General features: G+C 33.3%; 1 long non-coding RNA gene across 1 annotated transcript in view; it reads left to right on the top strand.

The window, feature by feature from the left end:
• Positions 1-2,802: 2,802 nt before the first annotated feature.
• The window catches only part of LOC110348611 (uncharacterized), a 31,580-nt gene continuing 13,196 nt past the window's right edge, over positions 2,803-21,186 (top strand). Inside the window, exon 1 of the long non-coding RNA XR_002393969.2 lies at positions 2,803-2,911. This is a non-coding gene — a long non-coding RNA (uncharacterized LOC110348611). The remainder of the gene's footprint in view (positions 2,912-21,186) is intronic.

Raw genomic sequence — 21,186 nt, 5'->3', positions numbered from 1 at the left:
TAGCACATTCTATTAAATAAGTAGCTCAGGTACTAGCAACAGAGAGCTGTTCTGAGGAGACACAGAGGAAGACCCCAGGAAAGTAAACCATTGTGCATAAAGCAATGGAGTGTGTGTGTGTGTGTGTGTGAGTGTGAGTGTGTGTGGTGTTTGGTCGTTTCAATGTGAATCCACTTTCTGGGGACCTTGGGAATGTCCTAACTGAACTTTGTGTTATTAAAATCTTGTACCAAAATGTACTTTCAGAAATAGGGAGCCCTGATGTATTCCCTGGCTAGCAGGTCCCTTGGCAGTGTCATGATTGCCAAGCAGCCCTTCCAAAAGGGCTGCAGTCATTTCAGTTCCAAGAAATAGCATCAGGTCAACAAAGTACTTGCTTGCACTCTGTTTATTTTCTCAGGTCTGAGTTTCCTTTGATCTTGGGTGAGCTCAAACTAATTTGGGACAAAATGGAAAAAGTTCTCTGCTTCCCCACCTTTAATCAGCAATGTCTCTATGTTAATTAGAAGCAAAGAACAGTTCTGTGTCAACTAGAGGGAAAGGATACACAGTACTGCCTTGGGAAAGGAAGCTGGAGCCTAGGGTGGAAATCAAGGCTAGATGATATAACATTTGGCCCTATTTTCATAGGGAAAAAGAGGAAGATTCTGGTTCACTTTAGTTTAAGTTACAGCACATGCTTTCCTCTGTATTTTTGTTACTTCTTCATCTTCTCAGTAACTGTTTCAGTGCTTCCTGTCTCTGATTGGTACTGTAAGCCACTGGCATTTTTCCAGGGGGGGAATCTTGATACACTCCTTCACTGCACTTGCTGACTTCAGCATATGCTTTCATGAAGAAACTATAAAAATCTGGGTGGTGAGTTTGCTTCTTTTGTTCTTTACTTGTAATCAAGACATATGCAACTTATGAACTATCTTTTCTTTATCATCTCTTTACCATTTCCTTTATTATTTTCATCAGTACTAAGAGTGCTGAAAACCTGAGGTACCAACAATTATTTTTATTAAACAGCATATTGTTAAACCACTTATTCAGCAGGCAAGATTTCACAAGAACAACCAATAGTTTGAAAGTGGTGAATGAAGATTTTCCAAAGTGGTAACCTTATACAACCTAAGTATATGTTTTAATGTAACTATATACAGGTGCATTTTGTTCATACAATTTCCTTATTTTGTTTAGTGTTTCTTCCTCATTTTCCAATGAATTATACATAAGTGAGAATCCAAGGCTCTTTTTCACATAAAATGATTCTATTTTCCTGAAGAGAACTCCTGACTAGAGTATTCAGATTCAGTTTCCAAAATTAGCCAGTGGTAGAGAAGAAACAGGGTGGAAAGTTAATGCAGCAATTTAATATACACCATGCAAAATGAAACAAGGACAGATGCTTTATGATGTTACTCTTTACTTTCCTTTTTTCCCCTATGTTTAACTAATATCTCTTGTTCCAGAAAATATCAAGACCCTCTTAAATTTACAGTGATCATGGATCTCCTGTCAAGTAGGCAGCTCATTTGAGTTTTAATCTGTTAGGATTATCCAAACCTCCTCTGTAAACAATTCTTTAGCTTAATTTTTTTATCTCAATTATATAATCATTGATGTGATTTCCAAAATTTGAAATAGTCAGACAATTTTACTTCAAAATTGACAGATGGTGGAGTTTCTTGTTTTGAAAAATATTTTTTAAAAAACTGTTATTTAGAGCTTTTATCATGTCAATCATTGCATATGTACATACCATGAAATTCAATAAGAAAACATGATGTAAATGAGCCATTTTCATGACATGCAGAAGGCACAGAGCCTAACTCTTAATAAACACCATGGTTAATAACTTATGAATGATAAAGTGCTATGTTTTGTACAAGTGATTAGTTATGGTGGTTGGAGAGTTTATGTCTCTCTAAAGCATATTTCATCTGGCCACTTAACATATGAGTTTTCTCTACCGAAGTAACCTTTGAATATATGTGCAGTTGCCTAAGCTCTTCTTTTTGTCAGCATTTCCTCACTTCTCTCATGTTTTAGTAGAATTACCTATAGATTGGAATCATTTCTATAAAGTTCATATACAACTACTTCCAATAATCAAAACTCAGCCAGGTGACAAACTACCAAAAATGGAACAAGTAGTACACTAATATCTGTTTAAAGGCATCCATAGATGTTAATGAAGTCAACAGCCCAGTCTAGCTCTTGCTTCCCCTCTGAGGAATGTCCCATGTACCCCATTCTTCTGTTTGAATCTATTGACCCTAGCAAGGTCCCCGCTCCATCCTTGCAACATTTCACAGAAACATAGATGAAAATGGGTTTCTGTACTTTATTTTTCTCCCAAAGACACCCCTCACTTTCAGTGTGAGGAGGGAAAACTGTGGGGAATTTTCTGAAGAAATGAGGCAGATGAATTTCCTGGACTATAAGACAGAAAAGCATCCTATGTGGGGAAAAGAAAAGGTAGATTGTCAGTGGATACCACTTGATTCTCATCTATTCAGCTGGGACTCACTTCAACTCTATTGAAGCACAGGAATCTGTAGGAAGTATTTCCATGAGAGTTAGTGTTGGGGTTGGCGAAGGAGGAGCTAGGTCAAAGACCTTATTAGTCAGGTAGATTAGCAATCATTGTTTTGCTTCATGGGATATAAAAATACCTAGCTAGCACTCAGTGGGGAGTATAGAGTAGTCATCAGGGACATCCTCTTCATGCTTCACCAACACCACACTCAGCTTCTTCTCTGAATAAATGAGGAACAAATTAGTTCAAAAAGAGTATTTAGACAGTTCCCACATTATCAGTCAGCTTGGGACACAAGAGACCTCTAACTGACATTGTCCTTGGAGCTTCCTCCATTGTGATTTAAAGTTTCCTGACAATTCAAGGCCTATCTGGGAAAGTCAGGTAATCAAACTAGATTTTCCTAAGTTTATACATAGAGTTCATCAAACTCCTTTTATATTCTTCTCTAGCTATAAAATGTTTGATGCTTAGAATACAAAGCAGATATTAAAATCATTCAATGAAAGAACTTACTGTTTTATATCCCTATTTGGATATATGTATTATTTATTGTTAGCTTTCTAAAACATATTTTGAAGGCAATGGGATTGAGTTTGTGTGAGTGTGGTGTGTGTGTGGGTGTTTGTGGATGTGTCTATCTAACATTGATTATGTTGCCTAATTTTGCAAACGCAACTAATACATATTTTGCTAATCAAATAAGGAGATTACATAGAAGTCTAAGTTAATCAATACTTCAGCTCCCATGTTTCTAATCTAGTAGAATGATTAGAGCCAGTGTTTTAAAATTATATTACAATAAGCCCTTCTCTTATAGCTTCACTTTCCATGTGTTCTATTGATTACTGAGATAGGAATGTTGAAGTTATCAACTACTTTTTATTTATATAATTTTGGCTTTATGTATTCTTAAACATTAATGTATCATGATATAGTACACAAAAATTTATCTTAGCCATTCTCAACTATAGAGTTCTGAAATATTAAATTTAATAATAATGTTATATAATCAATACCATCATCTGATTCCATAACTTTTTTTCTATTTTAAATTGGAATTCTGTGCCCACTAAGTATGAACTTCCATTTTCAGCCCCCTTCATCCCCTGGAGAAAAACACTGGTAAATAAATCCTGATGTATGTTACTAAATGCTTTTTGGACTGCAATGTCAAACCCATTCAATGGGGCATAGATAGGATTTTCAACCAATGGTGTCAGGAAAACTGGATATCCACATACAATAATGAAGTTGTATCCTTAATTAATAGCATGTGCACATAGTAACTCAAAATGGGTCATAGGTTTAAATGTAAGACTTAAATCTAAAAGAAGTCATAGAAAAAATCATGGAACAAACATTTCACAAGACTGGATTTAGCAATGATTTCTTGAATATGATCCCAAAAGCACAGGTGCCAAAAGAAATAAAAAAAGACACAAATTAGACTTTGTAAAAAGTTTTTAAAAGTTGTACTTCAAGATTCTATCAACACAGAAAAAATATATGCTGTACGATGGAAGAAAATATTTGCAAATTGTATACATAATACAATCAATTATATCCATAATACATTGAGAACTCTGAAATCTCAACAGTAAAACAACCTAAACAATTGGACTCAATAATGGGTAAAGGACATGAATAGACATTTTTTCCAAAGAATATAAACAACTAGCTTTAGATAAATTTGAAGCTCTATTGTTTGGTACCTATCCAATTAAGATTTTTCTTTTTGGAGAATTGACTAATTATTACATAAAACCTCTCTATACGCCTGCTAAATATCTCTGCTCTACAGTTTACTTTGTCTGATATTCATTTCCTCATTTCAGTTTTCTTCTCATTAGTGTTTCTATGGTGTATTTTCTTCCATATTTTTGTTTTTAACTTATTTTTATCATTATATTAAGTGACTTTTTGAAATAGTATATATTTTATTATTACCTTTTTATCCATTTTAACAACAGCTGCACTGTAATTGGTTTGTTTTGACTTTACATCTAATATAATTATTGATATTTAGAATTATGCTATTACTCTCTTATTTTGTTACTTTTCCTCTTACTTTTGATTTGTTTTCCCTTAGCTGAACTTTTCTGCTTTTCTGAGTTATGTAGACATTTTCAGTGGAACAATCTTGGGATTTTGCTGCTGTTATTTCTTCATTGGTTTATCCTGGGCCTCCCATTCTTACAGCAGGATGATGGCCTTGTGCTCAGTTTGGTGACTGGAGTGCCAGAGAGATGTTGCTTTTACATTTTGTAATTCTTTGTGTTCACAATCCGCTCTCAACTTTCTTTTTCTGATTAGTACATATTTGCAGTACATAACAATTACATTCATCGTGGGCAGCTGGTAAATGTACATAACACATCTTAATACATTTTATCCTCATTCCCTCCTCTCTCTCCCTCTCTTTTAGTCCTTTTTCCTTTGCAAAAGATCTATATCCCTATCTTCTATCATCTATCTTTTCTTTTGCTTTTTAATTTATTTATACTTTGGATTGCCCATATAAGAGAAACCATGCAATATTTAAGCTTGTGTGTCTGATTTATTTTGCTTGACATTACAATCTCCTAAAAATGACTCAAGTTCATCCTTTTTATTGGCAGAGCAATGCTCCATTGTGTATAAATACAACATTTTCTTTACTAATTGACCTGGTGGTGGAGAAATAGGCTGCTACCAGGATTTAGTTATTGTTAGTTGTGGTTCTATAAACTTAAGAATCCATGTATTGCTGTAATATAATGTCTTTAACTTTCAGAAATATACCTGAAAGGGGATAGCTGGGCCAAATGGAATTTTTATTTTTAGTTTTTTAAGGAATCTCCATAATGATTTCCATAGTGGTTGGTTCCATCGGTTTACATTCCTAACAACAATATAGAAATGTTCCTTTTTCCCTACAGCCTTACCAGCATTTGGTGCTTGATTTCTTGATGACACCCATTCTTTCTGGAGTAAGATAGAATCTCAGTGTTGTTTTAATTTGCGTCTCTCTAATGGTCAAAGATGTTGCAATTTTTTCATATATTTATTGGCCATCTGCAGTTCTTCTCAGAAGTGTCTATTTATTTTTGTTGTCCACTTTTTGATTGGGTCTTTTAATTGGGAGGGTTTTCTTTGAGTTCTTTATATACACTAGGGATTAGTCTTTTAGCTCAGGAATAACCCATTCTCTTCTCTCTGTTGGTTGTTTCCTTCGCTGAGCAAAAACTTTTTAATTGATATGTTCCTATTTGTTTATTTTTGGTGCAATTGGGGTTCCGTTCTGAAAGTCTGAAAGCCTACATCTATGTCTTTAGGAATTTTATCCATTTTATTTCCCAGAAAATTAAGAGTTTTTGTTTTAATACATAGGTCTGTTAGACTTGCATTTTAGTTTATTACATGTTGAAAAATAGTGTTGGAGATTCAATATTCTGCATAGATATAGCCAATTTTCCCCGTGTCATTTGTTAAAGAGGTTATCTTTTCTCCAATATATGTTTATTAACACTTTGTGGAAGATTGGATAGCCGAACAACTTTCATAATCTCTGCAAACCTACACTGCAAAGGGAGTCTCAGTCCACACTATTGTTCTTCACCAGTGCTCTGGTCTGTTGTGCTATTCCTGATGGGGGCAGACAAGGGTTCTTTCTCGTCCAGATTCATCCTCAGCTTAGATACATCCTGTGTTCCCAGCTTCACAAGAAGGAAAGGTGGAGAGCATTCTCGGCAACCCTACTGCTTCTCCCCGTGCCAGCTAAATTATTCACTTGTTCTGCAGTTCACCTTCAGGTATTCTCTGATCCTACCCAGTTTCGGCCTAGATACAGGATTCTGGGCTCAAGGTGATTTTCTTTCTCATACTGTAGGGTAGAGAAAATTTTCCTCTGTCCTTTTCAGAGTGACAATGAGTCTTTTATAATGCTCTTGAGTTGATGAATTATTGCTCCTCCTTTAGGAATTATAGACTTTTGTTTCACAGGAAAAGAGCCTAGAGGAAGGAGATAGGACTTTGTGTATTTCCTGAAAGCAACTGTAGCTCATTTTCCGCAATCTTTCACAACCGGAAGGGCCCGTTTTGTTCTACATTGCCATTGGATTCTCTCGAGTTAATGAGAGAAGCTTATGAAAAAAGCTTGCAAGGCAGTGTATGTACCCCCAATTTTTCCAGGCTCCCATGGAAGCCAGCTGATATTCTTTAATAGTTTGATATAAAAAAATCACCTAATGTTTTAAAATTTGTTTTGATGACAACTTTGAAGTGCTCTCTTCTTTGCCCCAGGGAAACTTGTTCTTGCAAACTGTCTCCTCTGTTACGAGTATATTCTCTTTGGAATTCAAATAATTTGGCTGGACTGCAATCTCAGATATCTGATAGGCTCAATAAATGTTATGATTTTGCAGTTTATTTACCTTTAACTCATTGTTTAAATCAGAACAATGTTCTTTCCAGATTTTTCAGCCAGAAGTAGAAAACTCCTGTCTTTCATCTGTCTCCAGCTACATGATCTAAGGATTAATGAATATGTAGCTACAATGAACTAGACTTGACTAACTTTCTGCTGATAATTCCTTAACTCCAAGAAGTTAAATAATGTTGGAAAGGTCAGACATAGGAACATTCAGATTTCTAAGATCCACACTCCATAAAATCAGAAAAATATATGCCTACTCAAATTATAAGAAAATTCAACACCAAATATTAAGTGATGAAAAAACAGAAAATTGTTTAAAGTCCTCATATGTTTATCTGTCTGACAAAGTATAATTGTCAGATTCATTCATTAAAAATAAAGATAATATGCTTTCCACACCTCACAATTTCCTTTTTTAATTTTGAGATTTATTTTTCTTAATATTCCATTGAATTCATTCAAATTTGGAAGGACTTTCTCCCTGAAAATTTACAGTGATCTTGTATTATAATTGTTTTTAAGGATAATAGATAACAATCATACTATAACCATAAGGAATTGACTTGAGTTAATATACACAGGAAAGGATGTTGAGACAGATAATTTTATACAGGGATAATCAATCTACAAATTCTATCAGTTGGTGTTAATTATGGACTTAGTTCCCTTTCACATACCTCTCAGTTACTCCATACACAATATCATCAAATTGTAAATTGTCATATAAAGGGTTTTTTCTGTCCACTATACTTTACCTAGCCTAGAAAAAAGTGCCCCAAGAGATTATATAAACCATTTTAACAATGTGTACAAAAATAAAATGGCTTTATCCAGTAATGCTTAGTTCAACAGAAAATTGAATTAACCAGAACATCTTATTCCCAGAGAAATCCAGTCAGTAGTGGTTTTATAATAACATGAATACCTTAGAAATATTTATAAGGATTTCTTCTTCTGAAAAGGTCACTGCATTTTCATTATTGCAGGTTAAGTTATCCCTCTAAGATTTCTATGATGTACAGAAAAGTTTTATCATAACCACTTGATAAATAAACAATAAACAAACCACTTAATAAATTAATCATCTTATCAGAGGATATTTTGGTAGAAAATGAAACATTTTATATTCATTCATAGAAATTCACAATTGGAATCAATCTGTAAATCCATGTAATCAAATAATCTGAGTTATTTTTATAGCTTTTTAAAAAGTACCAAGAATAAATATTGCATTTATTCTGCCATTGTGAGAGAAGAGTTAACAGTTGAAAATAAGAATCAATCAATAAAAGTACTATTGTGTGGAAAACATTAGTGTGTAATTATGTATACTTATCAAGGATCAATTTTAATCTTTTGTAGTAGCATCCTAGAAAATCCACAGCTAATATATAAAGTTTTTGTTTTCTTGTTTCAAGGCCATCCTTAATTTTAGTCTCAGTCATAATGCACTTTACGAACAAACAATTTGATTCTTATAAAATTGCTCTGCTCCCTTTTAATCCAGTTTAAATTTTTCATAGAATGTTGAACTGCTATCTTTGCCTTACTTTTTTGTTTTGTTTTGTTTTGTTTCAAAATGGAACAGAACAAAAGATCTTTTGGACAGCCACAATGCTTATTCAAAAACAATCCTGAGATGATAAGTAATTCTTTCTAATGTTTCACCAAAGCCCTTTTCTTATTGACATCATAAATATCATGTTGTACTGATAACTTCTTTGATTTGTGACTTCTTTCAGCAAAGAATAGAATGAGGAGTCCTCATTGACATAAACACAGAAAATGTTTTCTATGCTTCCAATTTGTAGAGCCTACTCTTTGAGCTCATGTATATTTTGGGCTTTCTATAAAATCTTTCACTGATTCATTGCAAAATTGAGGCGAGATGCTGCTCTCTCACATGTTGATCTCTATAAATTATTGGTGTTTTAAAAAAAGAATTGTAAATGCACAGTGAAATAAATGCTGTGTATCTATGTCCATTTTCTAATAGATCACACATAGGAACCTTTAGAAATAGAAAGATTTCTAGCTTCCCAATCATTTCAATAGATATAGCAGATTCCACAAAATATTTGAACATTTTTCTTAGTTTTATTACTCCTGATTGTTGCTCACACCCAATTTCATTTAGAGATTTAAGTAATTTAGTCAGTAACTGACTCCTCATAATTACCCAGCTTAAGTCCTATGAACTACATAGGCCAATTCTGATTTTCCTTTACATTGTTCTGCTTTCTCTCTGCATTAATTTCCTGTAGTCTTCATTGCTTTCTTCACTCCTTGCAGCCTTGGTGAGACTGGCTTGGCAGGTGACTTTGTGAGTAGAGGTACGAATAGGATCCTTTGACCCTTGTCTAGTAATGTTTTTGAGGTTGGCAAATAAACAAAGTGGTTGTTGGCCTCCTTAATTAAATGTCAATATCTTCATTTTGTGCATAAGATAATCTGACTTATATTTAGTTCCTTCATTAACAATGAGTTACTTATTAATATACTTTGACTATATTATACTCTTCTCTTTTAATAATTCCTTTTTCACTCTCAATGTCAAGCCTATTACAGATTCACTATCATACAAGTGTTCTTTCTTTCAAAGTGATTCATTTTTCTTAAAATAAGTTTCCTAGAAATGAGCAAAGATATGGTATATGACCAATACACAATGCTGTGTCCCAGGTGGTTTATTATTTGGAATGCTATTTTTCTACTAATGAAGGTTGAATTGACATTGTTTTGCAGGGATTCCATCACCTAGGTTGCTGCATTGAGTTTGTGGTCAAGTAAATTTTCTCCTCCCCAATCACCAGAGGGAGGAGTGAGAATGAAGACAGAGGTCTAAAGCTCTTGCATGCATTTCCATGAAGTATACTCCAAGGAGGGATCTCTGCTTCTCTCTACAACCAGCTCTAATTTTAGGTTCCAGTCATGTCTCCCTCTGCCCCTACCTTTGAACCTAGGCTTGGTAATTGCTGCACTGCAATAGCCCCAGTCCTTTTCAGATGCCCTATACTCAGACAATATCTTCATCTAATATTTTTGTCAATAAGCCTTCTCAAATGATCCTATTGTGTGTGTCTTTTTTTCCTCTCTCATGAGTATTGAATAAGTTGAGAACCAGGTGTAGAGCTGAGCAAAAGACATACCTCTTTAGGGTAACGTTGAACCCTTGCTCTGAGGATGAAACAAAAATAATGTATTGAATCTTGAGCCAAATATTTTACAAAAAATTTTATGGAGATACCTCCTGGTAGGGTAGAAAGAACTTAGACTTTTATAAACAGAATTGGGTTAAAATTCTGAGTTTACTTCAATAAGCTGGTGACTTGGATCTGTCTCAGTTTTTTCATCTATGCCATGAGAATGAAAACGTATTGTTTTAAAGCTTTGTTTGTTAGATCTGAGATTACATGGCATCCTCTATAACTTAAGCACCTTTTAATGTTCAGTATATTAAGCCTTACAAATTTGGAAATCATCTGGAGTGATATTATATAGTTATGGTTTCTGCTCCCCTGTTTGCTTTTAAATATGTAACAGTGTATCCTTACTGATAACAAAAAATATTTTAATAGACTGTTTTGTTGGTATATTCCAGAGAGCTAAGAGAGCTAATATTCTGATATAGAATGTGCTATATATATATATATATATATATATATACAAAATTAACTATTACTTAGATTGAGTAGAATGTTTCAAAAGTTAGAAAATACCCTCAAAATTACAAAAATGAAATGTCTGTACAAATTATTTCTTCTATGATCTACTGTTTCTAAAGATTTGCTATTTAAACCAATTTATCCCAATGTCTGTCACTATCTTTTTTATTATTAATTTTATTTCAGGTATACAGTATGCTGACATTCATTATTTGGAATTTGTGCCTCTACATAATATATCTTGGTTCTTATTTTTTTCCCCATTTGTCTGTCATTATCTTGATTTTCTAATGTCTGGAAGAGCTTCCAGGCAATAGTACTTTAGCACGGGTTATAATTTCAGAAAAATATTCACATTTTTATCAAGTTAGAAACTGGAATGCTCTAAAATAACTGGTTGATAAATTTATTAACATTAATATATTAAAATTGTATTATATAATAATAAAATAGTACTGAACAGTACTAAAAGCTTCTATCAATGGTATGATAAAATTATACTTAATAAATATGATATAAAATATTAATAAAATAGTATAAAGATAAATTAAAACATTACAAGCAAGAGGTAATTTTTGACATAAATAAAACATTTCTGAAGTTGATATTTCATCAGTGGGATATAGTTACCTTAACAGGTGCATATGCTTTTATCAAAGCAAGTGCAATTGAAGATAACATACAGAAAATGATCTAACTTGTAATAGTAATGACTACGAATGTTTGTGAGGGTGCATACATGTAGATACCCTCATCACAAAAACTTTTTAGATGTGCTACAAACATTTGGTAGATCCTCTGAATAGTGACCTCTGGGAGATGTGCTTGACATCTGAGTAATCATTCATAATCCCACCATCCATAGGTAAGTATTTTATTTTGGACTATTAGCTTTCTATTACTGTCAATGATATTTTTAGAGTTAAGATTTACAATTAAGTGGTATGTTCATTTTTCTGTCTCTAGACATACATTGTTAAATTGTTCCCTAATAAGATTATATCACTTTTGGGCCTGGGATTTAGCTCAGTGGTTCCACCACCTGCCTCACAAGCGTAAGGACCGGAGTTCAATCCCTGGTACAAAAAAAAAAAAAAGATTATATCACTTTATATTTAAAAGAGCAGTATAAGGAGTCCTGGTTTCACACTATCCTAACTCACAATTTTGAGTCACTTTAATTGCAAACCCCTTTAACTAGTACAAAGTTAAGGATGTCAGCCTTCTCAAACCCTTCTCAAGGGACTTGTAACAAAACAGTCTCCAGTATTTCTTAAGTTTTATGAGAGAGCAAGCTGAAGATGGCCAAGTATAGATTAAGTTAACTGAACAACAATTATAAACAAAGGATGTTTTTAAACAAAACAGGGTACACCATTTGTTTTTAAGGCTTGTCTAGTTAAGTTAATGTATACCTGGCCAACATTAGCTTGCTTTTTCATTAAACTTGAGAATCAAAACCGTGAGACTGTAAATTTACATGGGGCCCCTAGAATGGCAGGAAGGAAAGAAAGTTGCAAATATAGATCTTTGTAGGGTTGCTATTTGTCTTAGGAAAGCAACTCAGATTGACAAATAAGTGAGGGGTGACTAGAATTGTTTATAATTGGAGATGTTTTTACTTTTAAGCGAGTCAGTTCTAGCTAGGGGCTCATTTATCTCAGGATTACTTAGGACAGAGAAAAAAGAGAATCTTGCCTCTAGGACAAGTTTATTCAAAATTACATGCAAAAAGTAATCCCACAGATGGCTTCGGCACAGCTTGCCCAAGTTGAACTGCTTGTCCCAGAACTGTTCTCAGCAGTGGACAAATGCCCACTTCACAAATCTCTGGCAGTCAGTCTTTGGGTGAAGAGAGGCGTGGAATGCAGATGAGAAAATCTCATTGCTCCCTCAACTCTCCAGGAGGTCTCTTCCCGGCCAATAGTAAAGTGCATCTGCTTTGCTTCCAGGCAAGTACTCTATTACCCGTGGAGCTCAACCCAGAAGACTTCAAAAATGCTGCCTGGGGACTTTTAAGACCACATTTTATTGGTACATTAAAATGTGGTTCTCATGTTGTTAACCTTTAACCCTACATTAAAATGTTTCTATTTGGAATCTTAAAGCTCTTTATACCACCTTCAGATTCTCACCTCCATGGTCACCACAACCCACAATGAATCACTTTCTAGTGTTCATTATCTTTTGTCTTTCATTGCCTCTTATGACTTTGTTCTTGTTGCTGCTGTTGTTTTTGCAAGCCTGCTATAAGCTCTAAAATTAAAATGTTCTGAGCTAAGTGACTAGATAGCTATTTTCTCAGTCTATTTACTTCAGGGCCTTGAACAAAGTACTGGGTTCTTCAAAATGTAGAGCAAGCCAGTTGTGCAGCTTCTTGCAAAAGTACCTTAACATGATTACATAGATGTGTATGTTCTGGTCAGAGTGATTTTTTTATCCCACTTAAACCCCAAATAGTTTGCATTAAAGAAAAAAGAAAAAGAAAACCACATCGAATTTTATTACTCATTATGATGGGGTTTAATTTTAGTGAACTCAGGGCAACTTGAGCTATTTTAAAAAATATCTTAAGAGAAAAATATTTATTGGGGAGGGAACTAATTGAAAAATAGGGCAATGGAGCAAGAACGGCTAATGATTTTAACAATATAAAAAACACATTCTTCACAGTATATACAAACACTTCTATAAACCAAATTTATGCATAGGCTGTCAAAATGTTCCAGTTAGTCCAGGAGAGTCCTAGCTTATTCCCAGTGTCCTGAGAAATTATGAATAACCTCTTCCCTGTTCTTCGTATGAAAAATTTCACAAATGAGATAAGACATTTTATGACCACTGAACTGATTCACTGTCTAAATTCACATTCCTTCTTTCAAAAAATAAAAATCCATTTAAACCAGCTCTACAAAAAAGAGTTATTCCAAGATTAGAAAATTTTGTTACTTGCTGATTCTGAACCACAGATCATGTTTGGGGCCGTTCAAAATATCTGACATGCATCAACTCCCTTTGATGAATGTAGTCATTATGTACTTCAAATATGTCCAAAGAAATTTTTTAAATTTAAAATTTATTTGACATCATTGTCAAATAGTAATGTCAAAAAATATATTTGCACCGTGTGTGTGCGTGTGTGTGTGTGTGTGTGTGTGTGTGAGTATTTCTGGTAAGGTTCTGAATCAGCTCACTATGTAAAAACCTTCACAACAGATTTGAGTTTTTCTGACCTTTGTATTCTGTTCATGCAAAGAAAGTAGAATCTGGTATATTTTAAAGACTTTTAAAAAGAATGTTTGAATTTCTTCCTTCAATTGGAAAAAAATTCTTTAGAGGGAACATTTAGATGTAATTAAAAGTAAGAGAAATAAATGACTTCATCAGAGAATGACAGAGCAGTGCATAGTGACCTGAAATTCTAAGGGGTGCCTAAGAGTTTTATTAACCATCAAGTTGTTCTTTAGGTCAAAGTGTGATTTCTGTAAGTAATGTCAAAACTCCACGCAGAGGATGAAGATGTAGCACAGTGGTGCAGTGAACACATATCAGCACAAGTCCTGCTGAAGGTCCAAATAGACATTCCCAAGAAAGTCTGTAAAGCTTGATCTCCACATCACTTGTACACACATTCAAAACACACACACACACACACACACACACACACACACACTCAAAATACAGGTTGGGTTCTTGAAAAATTAAAAATAGATATCAAAGTTTAATTTCTTAGAAAGAAATACATGCAAATATGTTTTTCTTCAATGTAGGCAAATTTCTTCAACAATGCACAATAAATGCTAAGCATGAATGAAAATATTCCTTCATCTGCATAGATTTAAATAGTAGATTTAAATTACAAACTTCTATTTATCAACACATAGTAAAGAAATAGCATACACACATTGATAAAATTAAGACATACATTTTTCAAAATCTATATGTAACAGTGGCAAAAACAAGGTAAACAAATTCTATGTGCAAATAGCAGAAGGGAAAAACTGTAAGAAAAAAAAAAAACCTGTCTAACATCTTATGCTGCTAGTGGGAATGTAATTTAACCTAACTACTTTGAAGCAATATGCTTACTTTGTCCTGTAAATTTAGGACAGTTCTTGTTTATGATCTGGCAGGTGCACCATTGAGCATGCTTTGAGCCAAACTGCTATTCAAAATGTACCAGGAATGTTTTGGGAATTGATTGTTATGTAATGAGGCACCTGGAACCTTACTGGTTTAAAACAACATTGACTTTATTACACACATACTTCTCTGGGTCAGGAATTCAGGCTGAGCTTAAAATGGTATCACTGGAGCTACTCAGTTGCTTTCCACTGGTGTCAGGTCTTGTCTGAACTTTTTATAAAAATTTCCCTCATGTGCTGGTGTCCTTATGGGGACAGATGAAGCTGCCCCTGATGGGTGGACTCCTCCACCTTTCTTTTTAGCAATCACAGAACCTGTCCATGAGATCCCTTCGGCAAGTTAGTCAGATTAACCTGTAACTGTATACAAACCACATTACACAGCTTTTGTGTCCAAGATATCGAAGCAGAGTCTGCTGATCCTCTAGATCTGAAACTAGCATAGTATACTTTTTCCACATTCCACTGGTTAAAATAATCACAGTAAAATCCACAATCAAGAAGAAAGGAAATAGTCCAAATGTTTCTACTGGAAAAATTTCAAAGATTAACAGTCACTTTTCAGCCACAGAATGTTCATAGCAGCATTGTTTATAAGCTCTACCCATAGAAAACTATGCATAGTTCACATAATGAAATGCAGAATAACTGAAAATTAACTGTCCAATAGACGAAGTTTAGGAACAATTTTGTTGTCGTTTATTTATTTATTTATTTATTCCATTAAGTTTATTGGAACATTTAACATGAATAATTTTTTAAGAGTATATATTTTTAAGAATATAATATCTAGTTATTTACTATAGTCACCATATTGTGTTATAGGTCTTTTGCACTTAAATGATATTTTGAATGTTTTTAACATCTTCACAATCCTGTTCAGCTTGTCCCTTGTAAGTACTATTCTCCTCTCTAATTCTGTGACCTCTTAAAAGTGGAAATGTGAACTACTTTGTGCCTAGCTTATTTTATTTAACATAATGTCCCAGTTCACCCATGTTGCCACTATAGAATTTTCTTCTTTTGCAAAGATGAACAGTATTCTACTGTGTGTACTTACTAAATGTTCTTTATCCATAAACATGTTTATGGGTCCTTATGTTGATTTCATACCTTGACTATTTCAGCAATAAACATGGGGATGCAGATATCTCTTCAAACTGATTTCATTTCATTTGGATACATACTCAATAATAGGATTGTTGGATCATACACTAGTTCTTTTTTTTAACTTTTGAGGAATATCCATACTGTTTTCCATGTCTGTATGCATTTACATCTCATTGTACTCGGATTCTTTTCCCTTCACATTCTCACCAACACTTTTAGGTTTATAAAAATAGCCATTATAATATGTGTGAACTACCATTGTATGATACTTCTTAATATCTCACATTTAAAAATTTCATTTCTATAATAATTAGTGATGTTGGATGTTGGGCACTATTATATAATGCATAGTAAAGGGTTAATATTATATGTTGAAGTATTTTCTTTCATTCACTAGCTTGTTCTTTCATTTTGTTGATTCTTCTTTATCTATGCTAATACTTTTTTAACTTAATGTAATATCATTTGTCTATTTTTACTTGTATCATCTGGAAACAGTGCTATTGTTTCTTATTAGTCTTTCATTTAATCCTTACACCTTTAGTTCTTTTGTTTTTCATCTTGTTCCTGAGTCTTTTTAAATGCTTTTTAGAAGGCTGACTCCATAGCCTCTAAAATGTCCCATGTTACTTGAGCTTTAGTCCTTTCTGTTGAGCTTCTGTTACTCTATACTCTCATTATTCATCACTTGAATATTTTTGTAACCTCATATAGTGATGATATATCCCTTACTGCTCTTCCTCTGCATTTTATTTCACAGGGTTCTCTGATGAATGCCTGTGCATAGTTAATAATCCCGTAAAACAGGTTTTAGGGATAAATATTCAGGATTACAATCATGAGAAGAGTGGAGTCTCCATCCACATTGTTTTGAATTCCTCGATAAATAATAAATATTAGTGTCCTGCATTAATTTACTTATTTAAAGTGTTTTTAGTTCTGAATTGTACCAAATTCCAGTCAAATAGAGGGTAATATGATTGGTTTATTATTTTGTTTTGTTCAAATATACATGCATACATATATATATATAAAGAAAAATGGAGGTTTTCATAATATATTTAATTCAACAGGGTATTTTCTTGGAAATTTGGAGGCCATGATGTCCCTTGGAATTCAAAAACTCTTGCATAACAGTGTTTTGATGGGTTAAAGTGTAAATGTAAATAAATGAAAAACATACGGATTAAATTTTGTGTGACAAACACAAAAATTTTGAGAGAAAACCTGTTTGGCACATATTCGCTACTCTCAGCAAAAGAGAAGCTATGAGCAAATTATCCCAAAGCAGTTCATGAAACTCAAAAAATTCACAAATAATGGGTCTCTACACAAACACGAATATAAGGCAAAACAAGGATATTATTATTCGTATTTAATCTATGCAAATTATTTCCTTGATAATAAAGTATTTCACAAGTTGAATCTCATTAAATAATCATAGTGCAGTAGTTTAATTAAACAATGATATTAATTTGCTTCTAAATATTCTTAGATTCCCATGGAAGACCAGCTAATCAATTGGTAGCAAGAGTAAGGAATATTACTACACACACACACACACACACACACACACACACACACACACACTGAACAAGGGGAAGCATTTTATTTCACTCTTTCTACTTCTGTTAGAACTCTTCCATTGCATAGTACTACCCATATGTATACATTTTTATTATAAATTTATGTTTTTATTAGGAATGCCATACATACTGTGACATCTATTTTACAGACTCAGAGAGTGTGGAGAAAACATCAGTATTATAACTGTACAGAATTTAGAAGGACATAAAATATTTAATATCAAACATGGACTCTGCTGTATGAATTTAAGTGAAAAATGTAGTTCATTGCTCTTAATTCCTAATACAAAATAGAAAAGGTAGATGGATACTGTCACATAAGAAAAAGTTCAACCAAAATTGTCTTAGTTGGAAGGTTAATGGTAATAATTTAATTTCAACGTAAACAACCAAATTGAACTGAATGTGCTGCCAGGAGCAGCAAAAATATATTTCAGAGTAATAAACTCTAATCTGTATGAAAGTTTCCAGGGAAATAATAATTATCCCAGCAGATTATATCTATATTATGCAAATAAATTTTTTCTGACATTAAATGCATCATTCATCATTTGCAAATGCCAATATACCAGCTTAGTCTTATCAGGTAAATCCAGTAAATTGTTGAAGGTAGCATTGGAGAAATTAGAAACCTGACATTTATGATCAAGTCTAGTTAACATGAAGATTGCAAAATGTATTCAGGATTTCCTCCAAAGTGAGGAACGTATTCTTGTAATTGGTGCTAACAAAAATTACCGATCTTGTCTACAAAGATAAATCATAGACTTTTGATTGAACACAGTGTCATAGAGCAATGATGACCAAATGTTGCTCATCTTACAGTTATTTGAGGAAATTTTTTAACAGTATAGACTTCAGAGTACCAGGCTAGTTATACTGGATCACAATCCTCTATGTGTTGCCTCTCTCATTCTTTTAAAGACAACCTAAGAGGCAGAATCCCCTTCATAAATTTTCCACTTTCTTACTGAAAATATGAATATGCTGATTGAATATAATTGGAACTTATGTCCTAGGCATAGTGAGGGAGATGCATGGATGTGTTTTTAAATAAATTTAGAAATCTGAAGTTTGTGATCAGCAGAATGGCAGTTTGACATGACACCATGGACAATGTAATCTTATCAGATATAGTTTAACTTTTAAGAAGTGTATGACCAGGGCTGGGGATCCAGCTCAGCAGCACAGTGCCTGGCAAGTGCAATGCAAGGTCCTGAGTTTGATCCCTGGTACCAAAAATTAAAAAAAAGTATATGACCAATATGGCCATTTTCTTATTTCCACTGTTATAAATTCATCACATTAGTGGAAAAATTAAATTTTAGGTAAGGCCTACGTTTAACACACTGCATTTATTTTTAAGTTATGGTTTATTTCAAGAAAGGAAAGTTTTCCACCAATTGAAGACAATCTATAAAACTAATAGGCTTTCAAAGAAATTGAAGAATAAAAAGTTATTAAATATACAAATCTAGTTCATTTCCTTCCTTCCTAAATACCATTTTCATTAGAAGTTTTATCAAAACTTTTCAGATTAGAAGTGAACTTGTTAAGTTACACACAGGTGAAAAGAAAGACAGGTGGGAGGCAGTCATTTGTGGCTGGCACCAACAGTAATAGCACATGCAGTGCTTTCCCTAACCAGAAATTATTTCTACCTGGACTGTCCCTCTGCTTCTTTCATTTATTTATTCAACAATATGCAGTTTGGGTTGTAAGTCAACTTTGAATGGATTCTCAGTTATTTGGCAAAATATAGGAAACCAGTTTTACCATTTGGATATTCTTTGTTATTTTTATTTCTATACATTTTCAGTATGTAATGCTTACATTCATCCTGCAGATTTGGCACATGTATATAACACATCTTAATTTTTTTGCTTCCCTGAAAAGAAAACTCAGGTCTCATTTATTTTAGGCTAGATCTCGTCAGTTCACTGTCTGGAATGAAATTAAGGCACTTCTAATAGTTAATGTGTACAGAGAACTTGTCTTGGAATAATGTTTTTTCTCTTCTCTATATACATTTCCCTGTTTTCACCATATCTCAAAAGGGTGTCATGTTACTTTTGGCTTTAGAATGAATCAGTTGAACAAGATGTCAGATTAAAAAATGCCCTTGAAGACAGATGAGAATGTTCATTCTTCCTATGTGATTATAACAAGAAAAAATAGCAGTCTGAATAGTCTTGGACCACTTCAGATTGTTATGGGGACCAATATTACGAAATGCTTTGACTTCTTGCTTTCCCCAGGGAGAGGTGAGAACATCATAAGATGCAGATGTATTTTCAGTTGTTTTGGTTTTTGACATTTCCAAAATGCACACATGCACCAAATCAAATAAACATAAGTGTGCTTTTCACAGTAAAGACACTTGGATTGGGAGCAATTTGAAGCCCTCATGACACCTCAGGAAGTGCCTAATAGGAATTGTAGCTAAGCAGTCAATTCAGTGCCCACATCTCTTTATCTTCAACTCTAAATTAATTTATCATTTTAGTTAGCATGCAAGGAATAACCACATGCTAGGCTTTTCCAAATCCTATGATTCTGAAAAGAATTGGTCCTCTGATATGCAATATAGTATTTATTTGGACTTTATTGAACACAAAGCAAAAATAGATAAAGGGAAATGGCATGTATCAAGCACTTCATATATTCCAGATACTATGTATTGTACTTTATTTAGGTCATCACCTTCTCTTTATATGTGAAAGTCCAAATGATAAGCAGACAACAAATAATAATACAGGTTTCAAGAAACTGTACTGATTATTATCTGTCAAAAACATCTCCCACCAACCAACCTAAGATGATATGTAGCAAAAAGAAAATAAAACATGTATGTCTTCAACATGCTTTTATAAGGCTTGTCACTAGAATGTTAAAACTTTGAAAAGTCATCTCACTTCTTTTAAAAGAGAATTTTATTCATAGCCAAACACGAATCTCCTGTGTTCCTATTGAAATATATTGGGACACTTATTTTCACTGTGTTGCTGCCTGGTTGCCTCAAAAAGAGAATTAGAATAAAAATAGATACCTATTTCTCACAGTTACCAAAACAAACAAGCAAAAACTCAAATTGGATTAAAAACTTAAATGTAAGTGTTTAAAATACAAAACTACTAGAATAAATAAAAGGAATGCTTTATGGCATTTGTACTCAGAAAGAATTTTTTTTGAAAAGACACTAAAAGCATGGGAAACAAATGCAAAAATAAGCAGCCGGGTGACATCCAACCACAAAGCTTCTTTGCAGTTAAGGAAACAATAAATAGAAATAAAATACAATTCATAGAATGGGAGAAATATTTTCAAACTATGCATTTGTAAAGAGCATAATATCCAAAATATATAAAGAATTCAAGTCCTGACAACCAAATGTTTCAATTAAATAATGATTAATAGGGCCTGTGGTTATAATTCAGTGGGTTCAATCCCCAGCCATGTAAAAAGAAATTCAATAGAAATATGCAAGTGAGCAAAATGTACATGAAAAGTATGCTCACTGTCACTAATCACCAGGGAAATGCAAATTAAAATGACAATGAGATATTACATCACTCTAGTTAGAATGCCTATTACCAAAAAGTCAATCTGTACAGTTAATAGGACTGTAAATTAGTACAGACCATTATGTCCAGTATGGAAATTCCTCACAAAATTTAGGATAAACTAGCATGTAACCCAGCTATAAATGCCAAGAAAATGAAATCAGTATGTGTCA

Source organism: Heterocephalus glaber, unplaced genomic scaffold (assembly GCF_053883595.1).
Source record: "Heterocephalus glaber isolate CG9 unplaced genomic scaffold, H.glaber_assembly_v1.0 deba00000122, whole genome shotgun sequence".
Classification (NCBI taxonomy): Eukaryota; Metazoa; Chordata; class Mammalia; order Rodentia; family Bathyergidae; genus Heterocephalus; species Heterocephalus glaber.
This window is presented reverse-complemented; position numbering and strand designations above follow the sequence as displayed.